The sequence below is a fragment of the Schistocerca serialis genome, chromosome 2 (genome assembly GCF_023864345.2).
Source record: "Schistocerca serialis cubense isolate TAMUIC-IGC-003099 chromosome 2, iqSchSeri2.2, whole genome shotgun sequence".
Lineage (NCBI taxonomy): Eukaryota > Metazoa > Arthropoda > Insecta > Orthoptera > Acrididae > Schistocerca > Schistocerca serialis.
In genome coordinates this window covers 547,836,966-547,856,498 of record NC_064639.1, presented here as the reverse complement: position 1 = coordinate 547,856,498, position 19,533 = coordinate 547,836,966, and the positions used below count along the sequence as shown (strand labels likewise).

General features: G+C 40.9%; 1 protein-coding gene across 2 annotated transcripts in view; it reads right to left on the bottom strand.

Moving 5' to 3' along the window:
• The window catches only part of LOC126457533 (deubiquitinase DESI2), a 124,010-nt gene that overhangs the window by 53,599 nt on the left and 50,878 nt on the right, over positions 1 to 19,533 (bottom strand). The gene's annotated exons all lie outside the window — the stretch shown is intronic.

Genomic DNA, 19,533 nt, shown 5'->3' with positions numbered 1-19,533 from the left:
TATGAGAGAATGTTCTCTGAACCAGAAATACATACTTTTTCAAGAGTATTTGCAAACCCAACCTTCGGTTAAAGTGCATAAAAAATGCAGTTTTCCCATTCTCTAAATAGTGCACATTGTTCAAACTAATTTCCGAGACACATTTAGCCACAGCAGATGCAGTAGGAAAGAAAAATAAATACTTCAGTTCCTTGCAAAAGCACTACACTAAGCCACGAACTCCTACACTATCACAGTTATGAAATATATGAGTGGCATTTTCTCAGAAGTCAATAAACACAAAAACGTAAAGTTTGCAGGAAACACATTTTGTAAAGTATCATACCAAACTACTAATTATGTAAAAAAAAGAGACAATTTAACATCTACACCACTTTTGTAGGCATGATTCTGATTGTGTGCTTGACTTTTCTAAAATTTCATTTTTTTATATCCGAGTATATGAAAAAGTTTGAAAGTTATTTTCAAATACAATAAACGCAAACATGGAATTTAAAAGTTTTGTTAATATACATATTCAAAGCAATTTTTTTCTGTTTCTTTTTCATCTACAATTACAACAAAGCAGCTACTTTATCATTCATTTTGCAAAGAAATATGATAAAATACTACAATATAACACTTTAATATCACGTTTTCCAGTAAATGTTTGATAAGCAGAAGTGCAAAATAGCAACAAATGCTACTGATACGAAACAGAACACTGGCTATAACAATAATAAACTGGAAATCTATTGACCACTTTCAATAATGTCCGTACAAAACTCTTCTGCTCCTTCTGGTTTGTTAAAACACCTTATAAGTTCCAAGACAGACTTTTTCTTTTCCTTGCTGTCCTTGTTGTTCTCATATAAGGTGGGTGCCTTCCTCGTTTCCTGGCAGCAGTTTCTGGATTTCTGTACCTCAATCTCTAAAGAACTTCAATCATCTGTGTCCAACACTGACAACAATACCTTTTTCTTCGACTTTTTATAAAAACCGTCCCTTGCTGAGCAGTTATTTTGGAACAAGTTTTGATCATAGGACTTTCAGTGAACTGGACTTGAGATCCTTTTCTTCCCAAACTTTATTTAGTATCTCGATGATGCTATGTTCAGGGTTGACACCCGTTTTCCCAAGTGAAATTCCCGGATATTTCCCTGATTTCCAGACAAGTTTTAGCATTTTTCCCTGACAAATTTTGAGATCTCAAGGAAAAATTAAGACATAAGTTGACAATCTGTCTTTCCAGCTATGGTACACAAAAATCTTAAGTACTAACATCAACATGTTTTGTAATGAACTGTTTCTAGAAGGAGAAAATAAGCCCATGTGTGCTTCATAACGACCAGTGATGTTATTTTATTTCAATAAAACAAAACACATTTGGTGACAAAACTACACATTTCCTTGGAGTCACAAGACAGATTTAAAATACCTTCACTGATTTCAGAAATAACCTCAGAAAAAAGTAGACCTCTTGAAAGAACTGTATAAGGCAGGGAAGAACTGTATACACCTACACAGTAGGTGACCACTAATAAAATTTTGGTTCTATATGTTCGTTATTATAGGTTATTACCCACTGTATTATATCTATTATTTTACTGGTACTGTGTGATTTTTCTGCTGAGAAATAAATGAGTACATAGTGTACAAACTGCCAGTGACTGACACAATTTTCCTCTTATCATCCATACTTTCTACCATATAAACTACTTTTGAAGTGCCAAAATGTACTACAACAAATAAAACGTCTATAAAAAGCCACACAGTACAACATCCTTGCAGTGAGACAGTCGCAATTCGTGAAATCCATCGCCCATGGCCTCTGGCCTGCTGAGGAGCACCGCAGTCCTGGGTCCATGGATAAACCACAGAACTAGCCAGCAGGCAGATCAGTGAGACTAGATCCGACAGGCAGGGTCTGTACACTTAGTGGGAACTGAATGGTTTCAGATCGGCAGGCCCGATCCATTACAAATACCCACAGAAACAGTCTGCGGTTTTGGTCTGTTGTGGAAATCCACTCTTGTGGCCAGCTATTCATGAGCCACAGACAACATGTTGATGAAATGAGACTATGGTGATCAAGCCATGCAACAGGTAACTTGTTCAAATACTTTGAGAATAAATAATAATGAGGATAGGTAGCAACTCACTGTAAAGATGAATGCTGAGCCACAGACAGCCTCGTAGAAAAGCCAATCACACTCTTGCACCTAAATTTTCAGCCACAGGTTTTGTCAGAAAAAAAGAGCACACACATATTCACACAATCACTCTGATACAACTCACGCACACATGATCGCCTTCTCTGGCTGCTGCGTCTGCCGTCTCTGACAATCAGATCCAAACAAACCAGTCCTCACACCTCCCTGCCTCTCTTCAGCAGCTGTTAGGCTAGTGGCAAGAAGTGGTGGCAGCACTGACTGCAACCTGAGGGGAGTGACAGGAAGGAGAGAAGCAATACGAATGAAGGAGTAGGGAAGCAGTGCACGTACTCAGCTGCGCCCCGCCACTGATGTTGCATGACACCTCACCTCAGTAAATAAACCATTTCATCTACTGAGACATACAATGAGACTTTTCCAGTTTCTTTTTTCCAAATTTCCCAGATATTTCTCTGATATCTCTGACGCGTTTGAAATTCCCTGACTTCCAGAACCTATGGCAAGCATGTATGTTGTTCCAGCGCTTTATAGTATGCAGCTGGCAAAAGAATAGCTTCATTTTTCAGTAGTCTTTCCACTCTACCAACGCACTGTCAGAGGGCATGCAGCTGTGACCATGAATAGGGAAATTATGTTCCAGCTTATTAAATTTTCTACTCTCTTCCAAGAAGGTCATTAGTATGCATATAATTATTGTATTTTTTAGGACAATATTATGAAAAGGAAAGTTGCTACTCATCATATAGCAGAGATGTTGAGTGACTCAGCAGGCACAACAAAAGCACAGTCAAACAAATCTCTCATCCCAAACAGTCCTTCATCAGGAAAAAAAAAAAGAACACACACACACACACACACACACACACACACACACACACACACACACACAAATATGCAACTCATACACATACGACTAGTCTTTGGCAGCCAAGGGCTTTTAGTTTAAGTCGTATAGGAGTCAGGAAATAAATGAATTTCATTTGGACCATTTTCTGGCTGGGATGCCTCAAGTTGCTGATAAAACCCAAAAAGCACAGGCTACTTGTTTATGTACTTTTGGTACTCCTGTTTCAAGCTAAGTGCAAAAAGCAGTATTTTCTTTTGTCTGCGCTCAAGAATGAAGCTAATGCAAAAATTATATACCCAAACCTGTCTTGATTAGAATACTTCACCTATGCAGAACTTTGGTATTGGCTGATTCTGTTATATATCAAAATGTACTTTAACCGCATTTGGATTTTCTCCTCTCCTTTACTGCATAGAACTTTTATACATAAAGTCTGTGCATCCTGTGGTTTGTTATTAATTGATTCTTCTTGTCCAGATCTTGTTCCTTTTTTAATTTCCGTAGACCAATCTTCCTGCATGTTGAGCACAAATTAAAGTAGTGATGGAAAATATGTTTGCATTTTGATAAAGAGCAAGCAGAGAAGCCAGACAATTCCCATTTTTTATTGAACTGTTTCCAAATTCTGATTGTATTCAGCTCGTATGGTAAATAACCTCTTCTGGACATTTTCCTTGAATAGTGGCTCTCTCTAAACCTGTGTGTTTTGATATCATTCTTTACAGCTTGTGTAACTTCCTTATCTTTGGTAGTGCTGCGACCTCCCCCTCTGTTTTCAGTCGGTAAATTTCCCTGTAACATGAAATTTATTGGCCAAATTTTAGACGCTATCTTTCGACTTCCCTGATGTTGCTTGAAATGTTCCTTATGCTGTACTTTATTAAAATGGTTTTTTATCTCTATGCTTCTTTCTTCATGTTCCTGTGTTTTTTTAGCAATAATTTGTCCTGTCTGTTTTGTTTAAAATATTCACATGACAATGAAAAGTTTTGATATCACTGTAAGTGAGATCACTGCTCTGCATTCTTTGCTTCCTAAGACTTTTGGGTTCACTGATACGTCTGCTACTCAATATGAACAAGCAGTAGTTGGCGTTTTCTTGTTCTTGTTGGAGTTTTTGGACGCTTTCACTCTCGAGCTGGACTTCTAACTCCTGTAGACTTAGTTACATGTAACATTTTCTGAATCACTTGCATTAACTTCCATTTTGTAGTTTAATGGCCTACTCTTTTTCTGTTGTTGGTTCTGAAAGCAAGTGCTTGCCTACAGTTTATGTTCTTTTTTCCTGCTGGCACCTCTCTCAGATTATTACTGACAGTTATTTAATACATTTTTATTGGCATCTCACATTGTTATTCTTCTTTCAGGCCTCTCAGAAGCAGAACACAGTTTGCGTTTACTGACTTTTGCTTTAACTGGCCAAAGGCTAGTACTGAGTTTTACAAAAACTCATAGTCATTCCCTGTACACAGCAGCTAATATTGGGTTTTGACCAAACCATTTCAATGGGGCACACATGGCAACAAGCTACAAATATTTACATTCTGAAATATTAGCATTTATCAACTTCTGATGAAAATGCTACTCATATACAAAAGGGTACAGTTTACAACTATATTTTTTGGGTGTTGCAGTAAAGCTGCAACAAAATTTTCCTTAATCTTGTGTAGCATGCAAAACGAATTTTATGTAGCCAGCAAACTGATGATGTATTCCACTACAGAGCAAGAAGTCAGAAAGACAGTTCAAAAATTTAAAAACAAGTATTTAGCAGGCTTAGATGACTTGCCAAGGTGCTTGGAATACTTGCATATAGAGCATACAAACTCCATTAACAAACATAATGGAAAAGTCTTTGGATATGGGCATTTTTTTCTGAGTACCTAAAGCAAGCAAAAATTGTGGCCCTATTATGGAATCGTAATATAGAAAATATTAAAAACTACTTGCTGTTCTCCAATTCTCATCTTTCTATCTCTTCTTTTATGTGAATAGATAAAACATACTTAACAAAGTACAATTTCGCTTCTGAGGTAACAAAAGTATAATGCTGGCCATAATAACCATTAAAAAAACTAGTACTTGAATATCTTGGTAGGGATGACTGAATTATAAGCACATTTTCTGACAGGTTCAGGCTTTTAGCAGCTGGAACTGTGCAAAATAAACAAAATGAAAATAAAGGAAGATGAAACAACAGAAAGGAAGAATTGGAAGCACTAGAGTTCTTAAAAATACAGGTGCTTGTGAAACTTCTTTGGTAAAAATGGAGCTCTTTATGACCCAATTTGTCTATTATCCAAAACATGTGATGGCTTTCCAGTACAGACACCACAATTTTTTAATTAGATCTTCCCGAAGCACATTGCTTACCATGGAAAAGTTAAGAATTGGTTGGTGGATTGGAGAGAGAGAGAGAGAGAGAGAGAGAGAGAGAGAAAGGGGGGGGGGAGCTAAGGGACAAAACAGTAAGGTATCCATTCCCTCGATCCAAGAGTGGTCCATCTGATCCAGTCGGGAGATTCAGAGCAGTAAAAGTGAGAAGGTTACAGCAGGAGAGAGACCTTGCCCCTGCTCTGGAGGTAAAGTAAAACCTTATAAGTGAGAATAAAAACAGCTTTCATGGAAAAAACTGAGAACCAGTTCAACCATCTGTGAATCATCCACCAATACTGGAGGTAATGGGTAAGCAAGTCCATACTTAGCACGGAGGCCGAGAGAGGGCATGCCAACAAGATATGAGATACTATCTGTAAGACATCACAACAGCAATAGTGGAGCGGCTCATTACACAAAAGCAAACTATGCGTTAACATGGTATGACTGATGTGGAGGCAATAATGGTCTGTGGATTCCTTCTGGGAGAAGTGGGAGGAAGAGCACCATGCTGCAGTAGTTTCCTTGATTGTGAGGATTTTGTTACGTGGGGTAGTAGATAACCAGATGTCGTCGTTCATTTCTGAGTGAGCAGTTATTTCATGTGATCTCACAAATTCGCACATGGGGTTGGCAAAGTGAATGGTGGGTAAGTAATGCAGCCCGACAAAGGTCAGTGAGAACATCATGACCAGTGGGCACCAAAGGGTGGCAAGAACAGCATCCGTAAATAGCCTGGAAACTGCTCATGTTCAATCAGTCAGTAAATATTAAATCATAGTCAAGGGAGGCTCATTTAATAAAATTGAAAAGCCTGCTACCAGTTGTCAGCTCTGCCATAAACACACTACATGTTCCCGGTAGCAAATCGCGTTCCATACTGGCGGGAGAAGTAAAAGCATATTCTGTCTGATCAGCTGATCAGTCTTAGAGCCATTGCTGTAAATGACAGTAGCACCCTGGAAAAGCTGGATGAAAACAATGCCAAAAGGTCATTGGGGCAATTAAGACTTTTGGACCTTGGAAGAGATTGGTCCTAATCCATGGCCTGGACACCATACAAGGAGTAGTGCACAAGGAAACACAGCATGAACGATTCAGTGAGGGGAGACTGGAATCTTGGCAGAGGAAAGCGAGGCACACTCCACCTGGTAATCCCACCCGAGGACAGTAATCAGGATGATGAAACTCCTTGTATGTAAAGAGCATGGGATACATGGGATGATCAGGGAATTGTTGAATGGCAATTGCACAGAAGACCAAGAGCTGGTACCACCAAATCTGAAGAGAGAGGAGCAGCTGAGCCATAAATCTGGCAACCGTAGTCCACCTGGAATGAAACCAGGGCCCAGTAAATATGGGTAAGATTCACACCCCCAGACGTGTGGCCAAGGAAGCAGAGAGAGTTAAGCTTTCACATGCAGCTAGTCTTCAGGGGACAAATGTCAGGCAGCCAAGTCAGTTTTTTTATCAAAAAGGAGGCGCAAGGTGTGGGACTGGGTTACAACGACCAGATGCTAGGTGCTAAAGAAGAGTTCCTGGTCAGGATGGACCGTGGTATAATGGCATAACACAAGGGTTGCATTTTTGTAGGACACAGCTGTAAACCACGGGAAAGAGCTTAAGCATAGGCCTGCCAGATGGCACTCATGCAGCTTGCATTCGGCAGAGGTTACCAAGTGGGAGCTGTACAAAATGCAAAAATTGTCGACATATAAAACAGGGGTGACCAGTGGCCCAAAAGAGGTCACTAGCCCATTGATGGTGACAAGGAAGACCGTAATACTCAATACACAGGCTCGTGGGGCACCATTCTCTTGGGCCTGTGGGTAGCTGAGTGAGGTGTCGACTCTAATCCTGAACAATCAACGCAATAAATACCGAGAAATAAAAATCAGTAGGTGGCTTCCTAAGCCCGTCATGGAGAGTGTGTAAAATGTGATGGTGCCAATTGTGTCATATGCCTTATGCACGCCAAAAAAGGCTGCAACACTGCAACAAAGTGTTGGTGTTTAGAAAAAGCTTGTTGGATTGGTGTTTCCAACCTAAGCAGACTGTCAGTTGTGGATCACCCCTCCCAGAAACAACAGCGACAGGGGTACAAAAGACCATGAGATTAAAGAATGCAGCACAATTTGTGTGCAACCCTCCTTCCCTGCAGCTTTATTGAGATGCCGTGATGAAGGTATTGTTCCCAAATTTGCTCAATTTTCTCACATTTTTGATACTAAAATGGCAAAAAGGATCGACAAACGAGCTAGTTTTGCATTAGTATGGGAGAGAATTCGTTTCATACGTCAATGGTTGGATCTGATACCCAAAGAATTGTATTTCATGCATTTAGAACTTCCTTCTCATCTGTCTCCTGCATCCTGGAAGTGCATTGATGAAGCTTTGTGGGCCTATTCGGATTCTATGTAGAACAAAACTATTAAGAAACAATCGCCGAAATTTTTTCAACTTCGCCAACAACCATCCATATCTGACAACATTACTCATCATTGGACAGTTATTAATTTAACCGACAAGAAAACTGGATGATGCTACTTTGTCAGTTTTGGAAAAAGGTATGAGCTTTGTTCCTACATCTAAGATCCTGTCTATTACTGATTTTATTAATTCTGTTGAGCAGGCCATTGCTCGCTTTCCTGAAGATTTGGCAGAGGAAATTAGACAGGAAGTTTCTTATCATCTTAACCATGCACTGCTAACACAGAGTAATATTTCTTCCAGTGAAAGGAAGGCCATTCGGTCATTGAGGGAAGATAAGAATCTTAGTTCTTCCTGCTGATAAAGGTAGTGTCACTGTTCTTTTGCCTCATGGCCTGTTTATTGGATGATTCTGCTTACCATAAACTTTGGAGTGATCCTACAGATCGGATAAAGCAGAAGACCATTTCACTTATTAAGAAGAGCTCCCTGCTGAAGGAGACCATCAAAAAACTTCATCCAGGGGCAGCAGTACCACCCAGGTTGTATGGTTTACCGAAGGTGCATAAATCTGGAATTCCTCTTCGTTCTATCCTTAGTAATTTGGGCACTACCACTTATAATTTAGCTAAATATCTTGCTTCCGCCCTCAGCCCTTACGTTGGGAAATGTAATCATCATTTATCCAACTCGATTGATTTTATTCAGCGGTTGAAGTCTTTATGCAATGGAACATCTGACCTATTAGTTTTGATGCGGTTTCTATTTTCACCCAGGTACCTTTGGAAGAGTCCCTGTTGTTAATTGGTCAACTTTTGGATGATAAAACTACTGAGCTGTGTCGTCATGTGTTGACATTAACATATTTCTTATTTAACGGCATATTTTTTGGAAAAAAAAAAACTGACGGTGTGGCTATGGGGAGTCCTCTTTCCCCTATGTCGCCAATCTTTTCATGGAGGATTTTGAAGATATCACACTCAGGACTACTTCTCTTCAACTTACATGTATTTGGAGATATGTGGATGGTATTTTCATTGTTTGGCAACATGAAATGGAAGCTCTTAATCTGTTATTAGATCATTTTAACTGTCTTCATCCAAGCATCAAATTATCAATGGAAATTGAAAAAGGATGGAAAATTACCTTTTTTGGATGTTCTAGTACACAAAAGAGAAAATTGTACCTAGGGACATGGTGTATACTATAAACCCACACATGTGGACTGCTATCTTCATTCTATGAGCTGTCATCCACCACATCAGCACATGGGAGTTCTACGTACATTAGTCAAGAGAGCTTATGCCATTTCTGATTTTGAAAATTTGACACAGAAACTAGATCATCTTAAGGCTGTCTTCGAGCTCAATGGATTTACTGATTATCAAATTAATCGTGCTTTTCAGTTTGGACCATCAAGAGAAGCAGCGCCAGATACTAGTATATCAGTTGCTTTTCTACCCTTATCTGGAAGTATCTCTTGAAAAATTTCTAGAATTCTCAGGAAATATGACATTAAAAGTATTCTTTTGCCTTTGGCCATGACTAGAGTCCTGTTTGGATCTGTTAAGAGATGATTTGGGATTGAGAAAGCCTGGAGTTTATAAAATTCCCTGCCATTGTGGAAATGTCTATATTGGACAGACTATTCACACTGTTAATGACCAATGTATGGAACATGAGCATCATACAAGTTTGTTCCAGCCTGAAAAATCTGCCCTCGCCAAACACTGTCTCAATGAAGGGCATAACATGTCGTTTGAAGAGACGCAAATCATTGCTCCGGCTTCTCATTACTGGGATCGTGTGCTCATGGAATCCATTGAAATACGATTATCTGATGACATTATTAATAGAGATAAAAGTTTTCCTTTAAGCAAGCTATGGAACCCTGTTTTATTGGATATAAAATGACAACAGTCTGATTTTCGAGCCGCTAAACACTAATTTGCGATTTATCACTTTCGCCAGTTTCTACCACTGGCGACGCTGCAATTCTTTGCTTCACAGGGGGCAGCTCTTACGCTTCTCGCGCAGGTGCAGTGGCCTGGACCCGGCGTATAAAGCAGCCGCCGTTTCTGATGTTCATTCAGTTCTGGCGTGATTGTGTACTTAGTGATCTCACCTGAAGATGGCAGCCAGATGGATCACAAAAATATCATGTAGCGAGGACGATCAAATCCGGCAGCATATCCATGAAGAGCATAAGCAAAACACTACAAGATCACAGCTTATAGTGTATGTTGGTAAGGCTAATCGGCAGGTAACCATCAAGAGATGTTGGGTTCTTGCCTGGTTTAAGGACTGGGACAATTATGCTGTCTTGCCATTGCAGAGTAACACACTGTGGAGCCAAAGATGGTTGAAGACCCTGAGGAGATGTTGCCTTTGGGGAACATTCAGGTGTTCCATAATCCGACTGTGAATTGCATCACGGCCTGGGGTTGTGTTGTGGCTCAAGGCACGAGCCTGAAGTAGGTCCCAGTCAGTGAAGTGCTCATTATAGGATTCAGCTTGGTGGGAAGTGAAACATAATGGGGTTATCTTCAACTTGTAGCTTCTGCAGTAGAAAGGTTGCTGTATAGGTAGAGGATGCTGATCTGTTGCAAAGTGGATCACAAGGTATTCTGGAAGAACTGATGAATCAGTACAAATATTACTCTGTAGGACATGACCTGGAACAGCTGTTGATTGTTCACTGCCCATAAGACCATGGAGATTGGCCTGCACCTGAGATGAAGATGCATAAATCCCCAGTGAGGAGACACAGCGCTCCCAGTACTCCTTTTTACTGCGTTTTAAGATAGCTGGAAAGGTGCCATGGGCAGCACTGGAGAGGGTATGAGAACCATCACTGAGGAGGCACAGATCATGATCTGTGAGAAGCTGGTCAATAAGTAAGACCCTACCAGATGTAATGGTACTAATCCACAAGGGCTAGTGTGCACCGAAGACCCCAAGCGGGAGAAAAGGGGGGGGGGGGGGGGGGTTGTTGGGTTAATGTGGTCAATCCAACATAAGTAAGTGGCCTGCCTGGAGGCAGGTAAACATTACTGAGGTTCTTTGGACTCACACTGCTATTGCCTTCAATGAGGTACGAAGGGGAATCCATTCACTGATGACATCAATACAAATCGAAGTACAGACCCCTCCAGATGCCCTCTTGGTACCAGCAAAGTTCCTACAGAATGCACAATAACCACAGAGTGTTTGAGAATGGTCATTAGTGAAGTTTGTTTCTTGGAGAGCAGTGCAAACTGAAGAAGAAGAGGCAATAAGGTATTGTCGTTCTGACAGGTGACAGTAGTACCCATTACAATTGCATTGAACAATCATACAACTGTTGACAAGGTTAAGTGAAAAGGGGACACGAGGACCAGTCACGCCACAGGATCACTGCGTGTCACCAATGGGAATGGAACCAGATCCACAAACAGCTGTTCAGAATCTGACGGCATTTTGGGGGGGGGGGGGGGGGGGGATCTGACAACTCCAGGGGCAACAGAAGAGCCTTGTCCTGATTCTTATTCTTGTTCTTGTTTTCCTATTTTATGGGAAAGGTTCACTCAAAGGGATATCTGCACTGTGTGCGAGGACAGATGAAAAGTAAGTGCTCCTGAGACCAAGGCTGGTTCAGCCATTATTTAGTGTCAGGCCTCCAGTCCAAGGGTTGCTAGAGAGAGGGATCCCAAGAAGGAGCTCTGTCACAAGCACTTGCCGAAGAACAACATTTCTCTGGCTAGCTGTGGGATGTAGATCCTGAAGAAGGTACTGTGAGAACCACAGGAGGGGAGGGTGGTGGGGGATCTGGTCTGGTGAAGGTTGTGGTGAGGGAGAGGGGGGCAAGGATGGTCATGTAAGCGTAACATCAGCAGGATGCAGGAATTTATATTACTTCCGTGTCTCAGTATCTCACTATATGATAGGCAGGCAATAGATTTGTATTCCTGGATCTTCTGTTCTTTCTTGATAACTGTATACACTGGCAAACATGGAGAGTGATGTTCAGCACAGCTGACACATAAAGGTGGATGTTCACAAAGACAACCTATGTGGACTGATCGTCCACAGTTGCTTCATTTTGGGTACACCAAGCAGTGGGATGACATATGCTCGAAGTGTAATCATTTGAAGCATCTCATAGGCAGCAGGACATATGGTTTCAACTCTCATCTGCACACTATGACCTTTACTTTATCTGGCAGAACGTTCCTTCATAGATTAAGATAAAATTGCTTGTATTCTTATGATTATCCTTGGAGCTCTTTTTGCATATAAATGTATGCATCACCGTTGGAGGTTAGTGAAGAGCTTCTAATCTGTTTGGGATGTAAGATCTCTGTGAGAGATGATTCCCTGGACCATGTCTGAAGTTTAGTGTGTGTCACAGTAATGTCACCTAGACAATCACATGCCTGAAGATCTGTAGATTGGGCAGCAGGGGGAGTTTTAATTAATAAAGAACCATTTCACATTTTTCTTTCGCAGAGACTGAACTTCCCCAAATTTTTCTTCAATGTTTTTGACAAAAAAATTATGATTTTGCTGCAGTAAAACTATCCCCACAACTCCTACCAAGTACCAGCTGAAGTGTTTCCCTCTTAGACATCTAGCTCATTCCTCCCCACAGTGTAGCCAGGAAAGGAAATGTCATGGGGCCGTGTAATAATCTATCCAATCCGAAGAGACTGTTGGGGCCTTGCAGCCACTGTTTCTTGGGCGAATCATCCAGCATGGTACCACCCACTCCAAATGGGGGCTCTCCCCACAGGTACCACCCAGCCATGGCAATGTTTAACTGGTCAGAAAACTGTTGTGCCCCAACCATGATGGGCACATACTTCTTGGCTTGCATGGAGAATTTCCTCCTGAATACAAGGCCAGTCTGTTTAAAACTGGTGCTACCCTCATTCTGTTTAGCCCTATACTATTTTACAATTTCATACTGTAAACATCAAATGTTCACTGTTCATTTGTTTCTCACTCTTGTCACTGCACACACTACACACACATGGTTTCACAATGGAATGCTACACACACAATCATCTGAAATCAGGACTACAACGAGGATACTTAGTTTACATTTTGTGTGCTGCTACTTCTGATATTCTAGTCTAAAAAACTGAGTCAACATCCCCCTTTAGCAAGTGATATACTGAGTTCAGATAGAGGATAAGATGTTAGTATTATACACTGCACGGCTTTAGCAGTGTGTGTGTGTGTGTGTGTGTGTGTGTGTGTGTGTGTGTGTGTGTGTGTGTGTGTTTTTTGTTTTTTCCTTCATCATCACTATTATTATTCACTTATGTTATTTTTCCACCATTCTCCTACTCTTTACTATCCAAGCAATCGTTCAATGTACAGAATATATTGTTTAACAGGTACTTTTTAACTGCCTTTTTAAATAAGTTAAACTTAGCAATTTTGTTACTCGCCTTAGGAAATTTATTGCAGTTTTATTCCTTGGCAGAAAATTCTGTTTTGAATTTTGTGTTTATTCTTTCTAGGTAAATGCATGTTCAGTCCAGATCTTGTCCTACAGTCATGGACAGAGCTGTTTCTGCAGTAAGTATCAATGTTATTTGTTTGATGAATACAACTGATTGGTTGGTTGGTTTATTGATTAAAGGGACCATACTATGAGGTCACCAGTCCCACCTGGAACAGGCAAGTCAGCAAAACTACACATCAAAGATGGGCCTACAGCACGAAACCTAGGAAAGGAAACCTCAATATCTGCTGAAGTAACAAGAAAGAAGAAAGGAGGAGAAAAGAAGGAAGGTATGCGAGGTGCCCCATCCAGGGAGCAGCCGGAGGATCCCAAATGCAGCAAGTGTGATGGGGCACATATCCCTCACCACTTGTCAGAGGCACCCCGCCCGCCAATACCCAGAAAATACTAGCGACACGAACAGAGCAAGAGAAGCACAGGAAAACAGAGGACGGATACCAAGTCAAACAAATAAGGCAAGGTGGAGGAAGAAGAGCAAAACAGCAGGCAGGGTGAAGTCTGGGGAAGAGTTCCAAGCCCAGACGGCTGCTGCCCATTGGGGGCAGAGCAGAGAAGGCAACAGGGCATTCTGCCAACTCCTTGCTGGGCCAACGAGGCTGAGGCACCTTCCCTTAGAGAGTGGGGTAAAAGCACCCTTCACGAATATACCTTAAAACAAGGTCAGCTGCTGAGGCATCGTTTGCTACTACCATGCGTATTGAGTCATGGAGATTAAATATTTGTCGCAGGCTGGCTAGGTTAGGATAGCACAGCAAAATGTGAACCACAGCCACAGTGGGGCAGGTCCTTGTGACAAAGGAGATGACGATGACTATGACTCAGTTGAGCATGACCGATGCAGAGCCAACAAAGGAAGATGGAGTCCTTGCGAGAGGTCCGCATGGAGGACCTGCACAAATTTGGTCTCTTTTTACTGTCTGTAGTTCGTCCAGCAAAGTCGGAGTGAGCCATTCCATATTCCAAATCCTTAGAACTTGATGGTATAATACCAATCAAAGGTCCACCTCCATAATACTGATTTCAAGAGGCAGCTTGCCAGTAGCCACTTTGACCCACCTGTCAGCAAGTTCATTCCCCAAGATCTCAACATGAGCTGTGGTTCAGACAAATACCATTGAGTGTCTACATTGCTCATGGGCTAAAAAGGTATACTGAATAATCGTGCGAGGGTAACACTGGTCAAAATCTTGTAAACTGCTCAAAAAGTCATTGCAGATGAGGAAGGACTCACTGGTGCAGGAACAGATATAGTCAATAGCATGAGAGATAGCTACCAACTCGAAAGTGAAAACACTGCAGTCATCCAGAAAGGAGCAGAGTTGATCATATTCCACACAAACATTAGCAAAGCCAGAATGACTGGCAACCATCGAGCTACCAGTACAGACTACTTCTGAACCCTGAAACATTGAGAAAATGGAGAAGAAATGGTGGCAGAGGGCCTCAAGTTGAGCCACATCTTTCAGACCTTGTGATATATATAGACAGAACTGTGAATGAAGGGTGCACCATGGAGGTGTACATGAGCAGACAGAGAAAAGAGGTGGCAGAGGGAAAAGATGGAGTTCAGAAAATAGGGACTAGATGCAGAGCCATTTGAAACCCCAGATCTGGGTCACCATTGTGGAACGTGGACCTCCCTATCTGGAAAGAAGAGATGGTAGCTCAGGTGCTCCAGGGAGCAGCTGAAACATAACTTGAGCAATCAATTGTTGTTGACGCAAAAACCGCAGTGGTCGAACCCCGGCCTCCACTAGGAGGCTGAGCATGTGGCTAGTTCAAAAGGTGCCAGTAGCCTATCGTACCCTACAATGATGTTTCAGATAAAGTATCTGTAATGTTGAAGGTGATGCCGAGCCGTATGTGAACTCCCATAATCTAGACAGGCCTGGACCAATGCTGTGTGAGCTGTATCAGAGCAGAGCGGTCCACACTGCACAGCTGGTGTCGCTGAGGCATTGAAGAATACTGAGGTGCAACCAACTTGTCCACTTTGGTTGATGAAGATGGGGAAGCCATGTCAACTGGGCATCAAAGAACAGTCCCAGAAAACAATGAGAGCCCACCAAATTGAGGGACTGGCCATCAAGGTACATATCTGGATGAAGATGTACTGTACATGAACAACAGAAATGCATGATGCAGGTCTTTGCAGCTGAAAAATGGAAGTCATGAGTGACAGCCCAGATTATGCTCTGCATCTTGCTCACTGCAGTCAGCATTCTGCAATGTCCATCGTGGAAGGAAAAAAATGAAATAAAATAAAATAAAAAATAAATTAAAAAAATAGTCACACAAATAAAGGGACACCGTACTCCCCACAGCTGTCACCAGCCCATTGATAGCCACTAAAAAGAGAGGGACACTTTAGACAGAACCCTGCAGAACCCCACTCTCCCGCAGTCAACCTGTCAACCTGTACCCAAAAAGTGTGACATGGAAGAAAGTTCTGTATAAAAATTGGGATTGAGCACAGAGGCCCTGCTCATGTCAAGTTGGCAAGAATGTGATGGCGCCATGTGGTATCATAAGCTTTATGTGCATTGGAGAAGACTATAATAAGGAGTGGTGCTGGGCAAAACCTGTTCAGATGGCAAACTCCAGGCGGACTACATTACCTGCAGTAGAGTGGCCTCAGTGAAAACCACAGTGGGTACAGCCAAAAGATCATGGGATCAAGGGTCCAATAAGGCTTTCGACTTACCACATGTTCAAGCAACTTGCAGAGGACATTCGTTAAACTGATCAGGCAAAAGCTGTCTGTCTGAAGAGGTGGTTTACCCAATTTCAAAACTGGAATAATGACGCTTTCTCATCAATGGGAAGATAATTCCCATCGCTCCAGTGACGCTTAACTAGGGTTATTTCATTTCAAGTGGACTAAATTTAGGTAAGCTCCCCAATCAATTATCTTCAATTTTGATGAAATTTTTACAGGATGTACACACAGGACTTGCCTGGGTGCTTATCAAATTACAGCTTCATAAATAGTATGACTGGGAAACTAGCTGCCTTTTTGTGGAGTCCACTTTTTTGACTTCACAACTTAAATGAATAAATCATCAACTTAGTTTTATGATTGTTTGTGACTTAAGAGACTTGTCGTCCTGTCCAACTTTTTGGGTACATCTCAGTTGTAGAATGAAAGCTCATATTATGATAACTTTATCAAAATGTGCTATCAAAATTGCTCATAAATTTGGATCATATTTTATCAGCCTGTATCTACTGAATGAATAACTTTCTGAAGCTGAATCTTTAGCCACCTGCAGCCTTTCAGCATGACAAAAAGCTCTATAAGTGGCACCTTGATGGTTCAAATAGAAACTGACTTATCTAAGTTTCAAGTCTTCTGAATAGGTTTTTAGTTTTTTTTTGGCACATTTTCAAGAGGCCATAATTCAAAAGGGATCACCCAAATCTGATTTTCCTTGGCACCATTGGAAAAAGTTTACTCTGTTTGATCAGAAAAGATGTTTTTATTTTTTAGACATTGCATTTAAGAACAAATAAACTTATTCTTTCATTAGATTAAAAACATACCCTTTGCGCGATCTTGCATTGGTTCATGTTGGCTTTGCCACTACCAGTCTTATTCTTTGTAGTTCCTAAGGCCTACTGTTTCAGTTCTCATTGATTCAGTTGCTGAATGTGTTGATACTATCAATTAAAATGGACTCGGGTGAGCTATACTGCCAACCCCACTTCCTATAGTCATGCCCTGAAATGATATCCATTCTGTCTTAAATTTTGCCTACCACACCTAGAATAGCTTTCCATCACTGTCCAAATCTCCGCAATATTCTTGTCGACCCTATGCTGCTCCTGCACCCATCTCCCTACCCTATGGCTCCTACTCCTGTGACCATACCTGCAGCAAGACTTGTCCTATGCACCTTCCTATCACCACCTATAACATCCTTGTAACTGGCAAAACATACTATCGAAGGGAGAGCCACATGTGAAATTACACATCATATACCAGCTATTATGTAAACACTGTTCAGCCTTCTACATCGGCATGACTACCACCAAATTATCAATTGGGATGAATGGGCATAAGCAGAGGCTATATACTGGCAACACACAGTATCCTGTTGCAGAGCATGCTCTACAACACAACATGACATTCTTGACCTCGGCGCCTTTTTCACCACATGCGCCATCTGCATTCTCCCCCCAGACACCAATTTCTGAGTACTCCGCACGTGGGAACTAGCACTACAACATGTCCTTGGTTCTCGCCATCCACCTGGCATTAATTTATGTTAATTTCTTCCGTCTCAGCTTTTCTTCACTGTACTACTATTTGCTTCACTCTGTTTTAGTTTTCAACATCTTTCATTCTCTTTCCCATCTATTTTCACTGCCCCTCCCACCTCTGTTACGTACAATGCACTTAGCTTCTCAATCCCCACTAACTTGTGCACAATATTTTAGTAGTAATCTTTGTCTTGGATAGTACCCTGTCTTCCACCTTTAAGTTCTCAGGTTTTCAAATCTCGTCCGATGCAGTCCCCAACAATAGTCTTTCCTTCTGATCCTATAGAGTAAATCTCCCCTGACCCACAGCTCTGGGTAACTTTCCCAAAATTTACCCCTTTTCCCAGACCTCTCCAGTCACTTTCCTTCACCTTTCTTCCTTCCCCTTCCCCCTTCTGCCTGATAAAGGAGCCACTGGCTCTGAAAGCTTGCCAATCACAAGTTTTTACGTGTTTATTGTGCTGCTGTTTGGTGAGTAGATTTTTATCTATCCAATTAAATAATTTTATCAATAACTGATTGTTTTCATTGTTACATTTCCATTTATTCTAATTGAAATACAGTTTTTTACCTGGGAAAATTCGGCTAAGTTCTTTATTTTGAAAAATGTTACTACTATTTCTTTTACAACATTTGGAATCTTCTTGCCACAGCTGTTCTTTGGCAGTGCCAACAATACATAATTTTCTATCTTTAATTTCTATATGCTTCTACCACCCTTTCTGAAACACCAAATTCTTGCATTACCTCGTTTACTGTACAGCCTTGAGGTACTAATGTCAAAATCTGCAATTCTTCAGGTTGCCTTGATAATTGCAACTTCTCTTTCAATTCTTTAATCAGCTGATTTTAATCTTCACATTCAGGATATGCCTTGCTTGTTTAGATATTGAAAATCTTTTATGTTAAAGCCTCCGGCAGCAACAATGTTATTCACAACTGCCTTTTGAGTTTCACTTGCTTTTCATTCTATATAACCTTTGGCATCCCTTGTTGGTACACTGAAATCTTAGAGGAGCGACCCCACTAGTAGTTAGACTTGTACTGAATGATTCTGCTGGATATGCTAACTCTGGTTCATCATCTGACTGGGATGAAGTTAACTGAGACTTTGTTGTGTTCTTTCCAGAAAACTGTTTTCTTCAAATTGGACAAATCTTCTGAGCAGGTTTCACACTGCTCTTTGCACAGCTTACAACTGATTGGCTATTCTTGCATTTTGTAACAATCCATAACCCCTTTTTTACAGAATGGTTCTTTGCACCAAAAGGTTTACAATGGGATTGTTGTAGAAATTCATACTTGTTCAATTTCAAAAGTAGGCTATCGCTTTGTGATGAAAGCATATCTGGGCATTTTCAACGAGACATATTTCACTTCTTTGGTTTAGTAATTCTTGTAGTACTACTGAAAATTCTATGAGATTAGTTTGAAGCCTGGTTGATGCACAAATGTTTTCCGATGACATGCAGAATTATCTGCAAGGCCAGTGCTACCTGCCATTGAAAGTTCTTTGATATCCATGAAACTACCGTTTAATTTTTACCTCCTATTGACTTTGATTTCAACATTTTACAATGTAAAAGTGCTGCATATTTCCACCCGAAAAAATTAAACAATCACAGATGACGAATACTTTTGTGGGGAATTTTGAAACAGAACAAAAGAAATTTAAATACCCAGATAAACATTTCTTAGTAGGCAGATAATTTGAAATAATATTTATTTACAGGTAAACACATTTAACCGGTAATTACAACAGACTTTACAGCACTTAAAAATGCACACATTAAATCTGAACATTTTTTGCCACACAAAAGTGCCCTTCGGCGCTGAGGTCAAAGCATGTTTTTAAACTTCATTGTTGTCTTTAAACCTGTCTGCCTCAAAAATGAAAGACACTTTACTTGGTATGACAAAGTGAGCTCTTTTCAATGATTGCTTTGGAGATA